Below are 11577 nucleotides of genomic sequence, written 5' to 3' on the forward strand. Positions count from 1 at the left end.
CAGTAAAAGTGACCACGAAGCTGTTGGATTATCATTTTTTTTTTTAAACTTTAATTGGTTCACTAATGCCCTTTAGGGGAAGGAAACCTGCTGTCTTTATCTGGTCAGGCCTATATGCGACTCCAGTCCCACACCTCTAGTTGACATTTAACTGCCACTCGGTTGTACCAAGCTGCTACACTGCAGGAACTGGAGGAGAAGAGCCATCACCGCCACTTTCTCAGGGCAGCGAGGGGGGAAATAAATGCTGGTCTTCCCAGCGACGCCCACGTCCCAAGAATGAATTTTAAAAAGCAACCATATCTAATCTGCTTGACAAATCTTCTGAAATTTTTTGAGGATGTTTCCAGTAGAGTGGACAAGGGAGAACCAGTTGATGTGGTATATTTGGACTTTCAGAAGGCTTTCGACAAGGTCCCACACAAGAGATTAATGTGCAAAGTTAAAGCACATGGGATTGGGGGTAGTGTGCTGATGTGGATTGAGAACTGGTTGGCAGACAGGAAGCAAAGAGTAGGAGTAAATGGGTACTTTTCAGAATGGCAGGCAGTGACTAGTGGGGTACCGCAAGGTTCTGTGCTGGGGCCTCAGCTGTGTACATTAATGATTTAGACGAGGGGATTAAATGTAGTATCTCCAAATTTGCGGATGACACTAAGTTGAGTGGCAGTGTGAGCTGCGAGGAGGATGCTATGAGGCTGCAGAGTGACTTGGATAGGTTAGGTGAGCGGGCAAATGCATGGCAGATGAAGTATAATGTGGATAAATGTGAGGTTATCCACTTTGGTGGTAAAAACAGAGAGACAGACTATTATCTGAATGGTGACAGATTAGGAAAAGGAGAGGTGCAACGAGACCTGGGTGTCATGGTACATCAGTCATTGAAGGTTGGCATGCAGGTACAGCAGGCGGTTAAGAAAGCAAATGGCATGTTGGCCTTCATAGCGAGGGGATTTGAGTACAGGGGCAGGGAAGTGTTGCTACAGTTGTACAGGGCCTTGGTGAGGCCACACCTGGAGTATTGTGTACAGTTTTGGTCTCCTAACTTGAGGAAGGACATTCTTGCTATTGAGGGAGTGCAGCGAAGGTTCACCAGACTGATTCCCAGGATGGCAGGACTGACCCATCAAGAAAGACTGGATCAACTGGGCTTGTATTCACTGGAGTTCAGAAGAATGAGAGGGGACCTCATAGAAACTTTTAAAATTCTGACGGGTTTGGACAGGTTGGATGCAGGAAGAATGTTCCCAATGTTGGGGAAGTCCAGAACCAGGGGTCACAGTCTAAGGATAAGGGGTAAGCCATTTAGGACTGATGAGGAGGAACTTCTTCACCCAGAGAGTGGTGAACCTGTGGAATTCTCTACCACAGAAAGTTGTTGAGGCCAATTCACTAAATATATTCAAAAGGGAGTTAGATGAAGTCCTTACTACTAGGGGGATCAAGGGGTATGGCGAGAAAGCAGGAAGGGGGTACTGAAGTTGCATGTTCAGCCATGAACTCATTGAATGGCAGTGCAGGCTAGAAGGGCCGAATGGCCTACTCCTGCACCTATTTTCTATGTTTCTAATATACAAATGAAAAAAAACGATAACTAGCAAAACTATTTTGAATTCCGGTTTCTGTCATGTGAGGAGGAAGAGATGACGGGGTGGGAAACGTGAGAGGAAACATTCCCTATGGGAGTAATAGCTGACTCAGCTGTCAATGAATGACAGCAAAGGCCGGGCGAAGGGAATGAATGACTAGCTGCTGCATTCATGTGCAGATTAGACTGAAGGCCTAGGAACAGGCCAATCCGCCCCAGGGTATTGATTTGAGAACATACTGGTGCCAATGGAAGTAGTATACACACTGCCTGGATAGAGGCATGTGATCTACCTGTAGGAGCTAGTCTTGAATCAGCTTCATCGTTGTATAGAGCCAGTCTAGTGCCTTGCTTTTATACCGGTTGGCTGTGTATAGTTTGACAGCCAACATATAAGGTGGGAGGGTGCCAGGGAAAGAGAGAACTGAAACAGAAAAATACCTGGTTTGCTTTATGACTCACAGAAATTGGATATTTAATTCCTCCAATTTTATTCTTGTGCTTGCAGATTGCCCAGTGTTTTTTATTAGGGGGAACTTCATCCCATTTTCTTTATGCCTGTAAGTCCCGGGTTTTCTGAGGAAAATTTAGACTGGATGCAAAGAGACAAATATGTCAATTGTCAAGCCCAGTTTGGCAAGGGATGCAGTCCATTGGATTTCTCCTTTTGCAGTTCGCACGGGTGAAATTGAGCTCCATATTTCAGTTAGCTATCCCAAGCTTTCCTAACACTCGACTTTCTATTCATTCAAGTCTCTCCCTGCCCCACCCCTGCCCCCTCACAAAGTATGTGAGGGTGTATTGCAAGTGGCGTGATACTGAGTGCAATAAATATATATAGTCATATAAATGTTGAAGAGCTCTCACTGTGTGAGACAGCGATGTGAAGGATTTTTGTTGTTCCACATTGCCTGAGAACCCTTGGGATATTATCAGGCACATGGAACTTGGAGGGACATTCAGGAGTAAATGGAGAGCTGCTGATACGGCACCAGTTACAGTACACTCTGAAAGTCGGTTCTTATTGCTACATGGTTCATGGTGGACATGATATTTTTCACCAGTGACACAATTATGTTGTTTATATCAATGTCTTGTGTTTGAACACCATTATGAATGCTCCATGTGAAAGCTTAACCATTGAAAATAGACAACAGCTGTATGGTGTCGATATACCTTCTGGACATTTCTGCAAATGTCTCTAGCCAATAATTGAATAACTAACATCCTGGAATGGACTCCAGAGCGTGGGATATGATGTCACATTTAATCAATGCTAACTTCTCATCATGCATAACCTGTTAATGAAGCAATTAACTTGCATAAGAACATAAGAAATAGGAGGAAGAGTAGGTCATAAGGGCCCTTACTTGCTCTGCCATTCAATAAGATCTTGGCCAATCTTCGACCTCAACTCCACTTTCCCACCTGATCTGCATACCTATTGGGGAAATGGCCTCTCAGCATTTATCCTGTCAAGCCTTCTCGTATATATTTCAATATCTCCTCTCATTCTTCTAAACTCCAGATGGTATAGGTTAATTCTATTCAATCTCTCCTTATAGGACAACCCTCATCCCAGCCATCAATCTAATGAACCTTTGTTGCACCCACTCTTACGGCAAGTATATCTTTCCTTGGGTACGGCGACCAAAACTACTCCACCAAAGCCCTCTACAATTGCAGCAAGACTTCCTTACTCTTGTACTCTAACCCCCTTGCAATAAAGGCCAACACACCTTCCTAATTGCTTGCTGTACCTGCATGTTAACATTCATGTGTTTCATGCTCAAGGACACTAAATCCCTATGAACACCACCATTTAATAGTTTTTAAAAATATTTTGTTTGTGGGATGTGTGCGCCGCTGGTAAGACCAGCATTTTTTGCCCATCCCTAATTGCCCTTGCGGAGGTTTGTCACAATTTTTTAAAAGTACTCTTTTTCTATTCCTCCTACCAAAGTGAATAGCCTCACATTTCCCCACATTATACTCCATCTGCCACCTTGCCCTGACTTAACCTGCCTGTCACTTTGCAGACTATCCTCTTCATAGCTTACTTTCCCACCTGTATTGTCAGCAGACCTGGATACATTACACTCTGTCCCTTAACCTAAGTCATTAATATAGATTGTAAATAGCTGAGGCCACAGCATTGATCTTTGTGGCACCCAACATGAAAATGACCCATTTATTCCTACTCTGTTTTCTGACCGTTAACCAATTCTCCCTCTCTCCTAATATATTACCCCCAACCCCATGAGACCTTGTGCACCTTATCAAAGGTACCAACCACATCCCCTGGTTTCTTTTTATCGACACTGCTCGTTACATCCTCAAAAAAAGCTCTGATTTGTAAAACACTACTTCCCTTTCATAAAACCATGTTGACTATGCCTAATCATATTACGATTTTCTAAGTGCCATGTTCTCACTTCCTTAATAATGGATTGCAGCATTTTCCCAACGAGCCTGTAGTTCCGTTTTCCCTCTGCCTCTCGGGGAATAGCGGGGTTAATTTCCTACCATAGAATCCACTGGGACCGTTTCAGAATCTAGGGAATTTCGGAAAATCTCAAACAATGCATCCACTGTCTCTGCAGCCACCACTTTTAGAACTCGAGGATTTAGGCTATCTGGTCCAAGGGATTTGTCCTCTTAGTCCCATTCATTTCTACAGTACTTTTTCATTACCATATTTAATTCAAGTTACTCTCCGTATCTGGTATTTTTTTGTGTCTTCTACTGTGAAGATACATCAAAATATTTGTTTAACGGCTCTGCCATATCCTTATTCCCCATTATACTTTCTCCTAGCTCACCATCTAAAGGACCCACATTTACTTTTGCTACTCTCTTTTTACATCTTTGTAGAAGCTTCACAATCTGTTTTTATTTTTCATTCCTCACATCCAATGCTTCACTCATTCCTCACCCCTCTGCGCTCCCATTCCTCCCTCACTAATCTTTTTCCCCTCCCATGCCTCCCCTCGGGGCCTCGCCCCGCCCCCCGACCGTCTCTTCTCTTCCCCTCCCCCCGCTGCCCTCGGCCCATGACCGTCCTACCCCCTGGCCCCGACCGTCTCTCCCTCCCTCCACCCCCGTTCGTCACTCCCTCCACCCCCGTTCCTCCCGCTCCTCATTCCCGTTTCCCTCCTTCTCCCCCCCCCCCACCTTGCTGTGGCCGCGCTTTTTCTCCAATCAGCGACAGGCTATGCCTCGAGTTGTGTCTGTGACATCACGGAGCGAGGACTGGAGCGACGGCGGTTGGGAAAGGGCGGGAAAGCGCGCGGGCGGCGGGGAGTAGAATGGCGTGTTGGCGCTGTTTCTCCCGCCCAGGAGATTAAGCGCTGAAACTTTATCGGCCGGCGATGAAATCTGGGGCTCTCGGCCACGCCCGATTGGCATTGTTTTGATGGAATGAAACGGTCTTTTTTTTCGAAGCTCGCCTGCAGGTCAGAACAAGTCCCGTTTTAACTGTACAGTTCTGCAATTATCCCTTCATTTTCTGGTTGTCGCCTATATAAAGTGGCTGCATGTGCTGGCGTGCAGTTGGATTCTCCAGCTAGACCGCCTACTATCGCCTGACTCCGACCCAGCCTCAGCCCAACCACTGCTGAAGCCCTCATCCATTTGACCATTCCCACACTCTACATTCTCGGCCCGCCCTGCCACTCTCTGTAAACTTCAGGTAATCAAAAACTGCTGCCCGTGTCCCAACTCGTACCAGGTCTCTTTCCCGGGTAAACAACGCCTTGATTTTTAAAATTCTCAACCTTATTTTCAAATCCCTCAATGGCCTCGCCCCTCCTTATTTCTGTAACCTGCAGCACCCCCCTCCCCGAGATCTCTGCGCCCCTCCCAATTCTGGCCTCCTGAGCAACCCTGATTCCCATTGACCACCATTGGTGGCTGTGCTTTCAGCCTCCAAGGGCTAAACTTTCCATTGACATCTTTTTCAACCATTTCCGCCGTTAGTGGTTTTATTATTTTTCGGGAACACCGGAATACCACCCATTTTAAAAACCGCTAGTTTCTCTTTTTAAATTTTTGCCCGTAGCGGTGTGAAATGGACGATCGCGATTTATGGTCCACAAGGTGGAAACTCGGGCCCAATTAACCCGGGGGGAGGAGTGGTCGTGGGAGATCACCAAAGTCGTGTCATTGACTGCACACGATGTTCGTGAGCCAAACCAGTGCTGCAAGCGCTCGAACGACCTTGTTGGTTCCGGAAGAGTAAGTATTACATTTATTAAATTTATAATTATAATTGTAATGATGCAGTGACTCATTAATTCAAATTTAGATCTGCTGGATTGTAATTAAGCTAGTAATCTTGGTGTCATGCGTTACTTCCTAACCATGATATTATTAAATTTATTCTCAGACCGTAGATATAACCATGCATTCAATTGCATACAAAGTGTATTAGCATACAACGTTAACAATGAATAGCAAGGGCGATAATTAATTGGGGATTATCTGTATGTTGTGTAATAGTATCCTTATGCCATGCTCTTGTCACTTTTGCAGAGGAAGTTTTCAAAAAACCGCGCAGAAGAGGCGGACCGGAGGAGGACCGGCAGAACTGTGCCAGCTGACCGATCTGGAAGAGTGGGTGTTGGCATTGTGGGAGTCCATAATCGTTTGGTCACCCATGCTGGTGTTGAACCTGTTCTTGCGCCACGTCAGTAATGTATAAACCATTAGTGATTTAAAGTAATTTACTGCCATTTCAGTATAATATATGATTTATATTATGTAATTCATGATGAGATCATGGAATATAAGCACAGAAACTGCATTACAATCATGATGTTAATTATATGTGACATCTGTCAGTGATATAACAGTAGTGTTGCTCCTCATAAATATGCCTGCATAGCGTAAGTATTCTCATGTCACCCTGGCATCCCCTTCTCTTCTACTAACCTCATTTATGTTTTCTAGGTTCACAGGTGTAAATTCCCGGATTCTTTTACTTCAATCTGGTTCAGTAAAATTACTGAGTCGAATACCTCTTGTGCTTTGAACAAAGCAGTCTTTATTACCGGCCAGTAAGACCTATCAGACAGAAGATATACTCTCTGGATAGAGCGTACACACTCCCTACGGATAGGTGAAGTTACATCGTAAAGCATCAACAGTTATACAGTTTTGAAATCAGATAACAAAATACAATTAGATTGACATTCTAACTCAGCCACTCATTAGTCAATCTATATGAGATGTTTTTATGAAAGCTCAAGCATTGCCTCTAAATGTTTCAATCTAGTGGTGTGACTATTAACTGAGACCTTGCAATTCTGCAGATTTATTTCATGTTACAATTAGATGTTATTGGCAGGATTAGTGACTTGAAACCTTGAGAAAAACTGTTAGCTATGCTGATGTTGCACTATTTGCAATCTGACATTCTCCCAGCTATTCTTCCATGGCTTATACATTTTCATATATCCCGTTTACTTTACTGTCCTTAATTCCATATATTCCGTTCAGATATCCACATCCCTCCTTTTATCATTCTATGATAACATTTAGGATCATTCTAGGAGTATTGCATTCATCCGTTCGCACTCCCTTTCCAGAATCATATTATTGTTGAGTAGTTCTCTAGTTTGTTGGATCATAACCCGGGAACCCTTGACCACAAGAGGGTCTGCTAACCTTGTCATCATTACTTTACAGCAGAGGTTAAGGCAACCAACAATCAAACAGCAGGTAATTATTATTACGATGAGAACAATTGCCCCATGTATTAGATAGGGTCTCCAAGATCCACCCAGAAACCAATCAAACCTGCTAAGTTCTTTTGCTGGTGTGGATAACTTCTTCACCTCCCTCCTTATGTGATCGGCAAGGTGGGTTACGTTTTCTGAACTATCAGGAATGTAAGTGCAACATTCAGATCCTATCAGGGCACACGTTCCCCCTTTCTCAGCTAACAGGTAATCGAGGGCCATTCGGTTTTGTAATGCTACGGTCCTTATCGCTACCATTTCAGCTGTGATGCCCTCCAGAGCCTCAGCAGTGCGGTTAGCTACCTGTTCCAATATCGTTTCTTTGAATCCATCTAACAGTCTCAGTTAGGGTCAGTGGAACGGTGCGCAAAGGAATTCCCCCTTTGGAATGTATAGGGATATGTGAACACACCCAGCATCTAGTGAAGTGCCCTTTTTCCGCATAAACGTAAGACATATACAAAAAGGTGTTTACATGGAGCTCTCGCCTTTGTCTTCCTTCCCGTGCGCCAAAACTGTCATATCAACACTATTATGCAGACAGTGGCATACAGACACAGTCTCATCTTATAAATAGTCCAATTATTTAGCTGATAAAAAGAGTTCTGTTTTCCCGTTTCTCTTCTTCAGGTCCCCGTCAGTGTATTTGGCTGTCTTACGGGTAAAAGTTCAAACTGATCCTCCTTCAACTGCCTTGTTCAGCTATGGGGAAGAGGAGATCTGGAACAGAAACAGGAATTGGACTAACCAGCAAAATTTGTTTAAATGGTGATGAGCTTGCAGTGGTGCAGGTGAACCCAGGCACTTTTCCCCTCAACCTTGGCTGCAGTGGGGGTAGTGAGTGACACCTGAAAAGGCCCCTCCCATTGTGGCTCTAATCCCTTCCGAATCCATACTTCCCTGGTGCCACGAGGGACAATTCGGGTAAAACTGGGAGGTCGAGGTGAGCATCTTGAACCTGGTTGTGAACTAGTCGCAGAGCCTGAGTCAGAGAACGAACATAGGTGGTCATCAGTCTAGCTGAGATCTCATATCTAGGAACAATTTCCCTCATTAACACCTTAACAACAGTCTGAGTCTTATTGTCCAGGTTAGGGTAGGCTTCAATCCATCTGCTAAACACATCTACTATTACTAACACATATTTGTAACACTGAACTTTTTGCAACTCAATGTAGTCCAACTGAAATGTCTCAAAGGGACCTTCGGGTAGGGGCGTTTTACCCCAATCACAGGGGACTCCCTTCCCTGGATTATGTTGCTGGCCAACCAGGCAACGACTACTGATGTTCTGGGTGAGCGCCTGGAGTCTAGGGTGCCACCAAGTAGCCAAAAGCGTATCACTTGTTGCCCTTGCTCCACAATGAGTAGCAAAATGCAGACATTCTATAACCCATGAGGCCAACTCGTCAGACATGCAAGTCTGTTCCGCGGGAGTGGTCCAGAGTTTAGAAACATTGTCATAAGTACATGCATAATATTTCCACAACAGTTTATCTTTTTCAGGAGCGTCCTCCTGTGCTTTTATAACATCTTGGATGGTTGGCATTGGTTTTTCCGAGGCTAACTTATCCTTCGCAGGATTTTTAGTCTGACTCATAATTTTGGGCACTACCATCTTTTGGTCACGAGAGGCCTGTTTGGCCTCTTGGTCAGGACAACGATTCCCTATATCAACCAGAGAATTTCCGGTAGTATGGGCGGTACATTTGACAATGGCAATGCGTTTGGGGAACATGAGGGCGTGCAACAAATCAGATACTAACTGTTTATGAGATATCTCATTCCCCTGTGAGGTTAGGAATCCCCTATTTTTCCATAATTGTCCGAAATCATGGACCACCCCAAAGGCATACCTAGAGTCGGTATAGATATTGACTTTGAGATCTTTGGCCAAGATACAGGCTCGGGTAAGGGCGAATAGTTCAGCTTGTTGAGCAGAATAGGCGGTTTCAAAAGCGGCAGATTCCAAGACCTGATTCTCCTGGTTTACTATGGCATATCCTGAGATAGAAGTACTTCCGTCAACATACATAAACAATCATGACTGGGTTCTTCCTCATCTTGGGTTGGCTCAGTAAGAATACAGTCTGGATCTTCCATTGGTACATCAACTAAATCTTCCCTGACTGATGTGGCCTCTTAAATTAAAGATAAGCAATCATGACTGGGTTCTTCCTCATCTTGGGGTGGCTCAGTAAGAAAACAGGCCGGATTAATTGCAGTACAGTGCCGAAAGGTCAGTTTAGGATTGCCTGTGATTTCAGTGGGTTCTGTCGGATAGAGGGCCAGTCCACATTGCCCTGCACTGGGATCTCAATCGGATCAATGGGAGTATAACCCACTTGGGAAGGGGTCCTCTGCCCACACATGAGGATCCACATAGTCAGGTATGTCCGGGCCAGTATGATGCCGTAGAGTCATTAAGACCTTCTCGGGGTCCCCATGAAATTGGACTGTTCGGCCATGTTTTACGATTTGCACATCCCGGCTGGTAGGGTCAGCCTCATCTATGGCCTTGCGTACCATAACTCCCAAATCTTTAGCATGGTGAGGGGCTAATACTTCACGAGCAATATACGGTGCCATTGTTAGGGGCTGTTTCCACAGATTCTTATCCACTTCCACAAAATCTGCCTCTCTTTCCAGTCCAGTCACTCTAGCCCTTAATAGAACTCCCTTCACTTCCCCTTCGTGATCCTGATAAAAGTTCTGCAGGTCCTGATTCTTTCCACTGGGATCGTATGCTAGGGTCACGTGATAGGGTGCCTGTGGCAGGTCCAGAGACCACCACTGAGGGGTTCTAGTGGTATAATACTGCCGCTTAAGGGTTTCCTGTTTTACAATAATCCCATCATCTCCACACTCCAAATGCAACTGGAATTTGCAAAGGAAGTCTCTAGCCATCAAGTTACAGTCCAGATTGGTTGTGATAACAACTCGATGTTCCACCGATTCTTCCTGGTAACCCATTTTAACCGGTTCTGACACTGGGAATGTCGAGATTTGTCCCAGGAATCCTGAAAGTTCCTGTGTTTCAGTAGAGGCAGGGAGTTTAAGCTTTGATTGTACAGAAGACATGAAGGCTCCCGTATCTATGGGTTCGTCGTCCGGGGAGGATCCCTGCACAATCAAGCTTTGTAGTCAATTGGGGGACAAGTGACCAAAGGGGTTGTTCTGGGAGAAGTTAGTGTAAGATCCTCCTCTCCCCCCTTGCCCCCCTCCTCTTCCTTTTCCATGCTGACGGTAGGGGCAATTTTTATTCCAATGTCCTTCCTGCCCACAATTAAAACAGTCAATTCCTCTTACCCAGTCCCGGCCTCTTCCCATACCATGCTGGGGACAATAGGGAGGTTTATTAGCAGGGCTCTGGCCGTTTGGTTGTTTAGTATAACCGTATCCTTGCTTATCCATCCAATCCTGTATGCAACACTACGGTTCTATTGATCCTCCCGAGATGGCTCTTCCTTTCTAGTCACGTATTCAGTCTTGACCCGGGTTGGGGGCGCACCTCCCCCCTCCCCTTTCTTTTCCTGCCAATAATATCTAACTGTCCTCTCCATCTGTCTGGATAGCGTGAGCAATCAAATAGTTGTTTGAAGATCACAGACATCTATAGAGAGGTGGTCTGCAGCTTGTTGTGCATCAGGGTTTGGCATTGGTCTGACAGGGAATTGGTGTTGGGACTTTGGGATCTTGGAAATCATTTCTAGGTCGGAGCATGTTTCGGAGCTGTCTGCCTGCTTGACAGTTCTGCGTCTCGATCGGCGGGGGTGTTTGCTATGTCTTTCACAACTTGGACTGGTAGATTGACTAGAAGATTTACGGGACTGTTTGTGATGTCGAGATATAGTTCTGCCCTTTCGAGTGTGAGATCTGGTCCTTTCGGCTATATTGCTTGTAAACTGGGGATCCGAATCGCTATCAGAGGATGAGGAGTCAGTTTGGGTTTGTTGCTTTGGTGATATGTGGTTGTTTCTAACTCTTTTTGCCGGAGTGTAAGGTGGAGGGTGTTGGGAAGAGGACTGGAGCAAGAGGCCAGGGGGTGCGGGAGGCGCCGTTGGGCGCTGAGTCAGTGGCCACTCATCAATTTCATCATCAGCCTCGGTTAACACAATGCCAGCCATTTTAACTCGTAGTTGATCAATACCTTTCTCAGAGGTCCCAGAGGATCTCTTAGTAAGTTTCTCGTGCGCACATTCTTTTTTTTTTAAAGACGTCTACAGTTTTAACATGTGTTCCCTCTGT

The sequence above is a fragment of the Pristiophorus japonicus genome, chromosome 12 (genome assembly GCF_044704955.1).
Source record: "Pristiophorus japonicus isolate sPriJap1 chromosome 12, sPriJap1.hap1, whole genome shotgun sequence".
Classification (NCBI taxonomy): Eukaryota; Metazoa; Chordata; class Chondrichthyes; family Pristiophoridae; genus Pristiophorus; species Pristiophorus japonicus.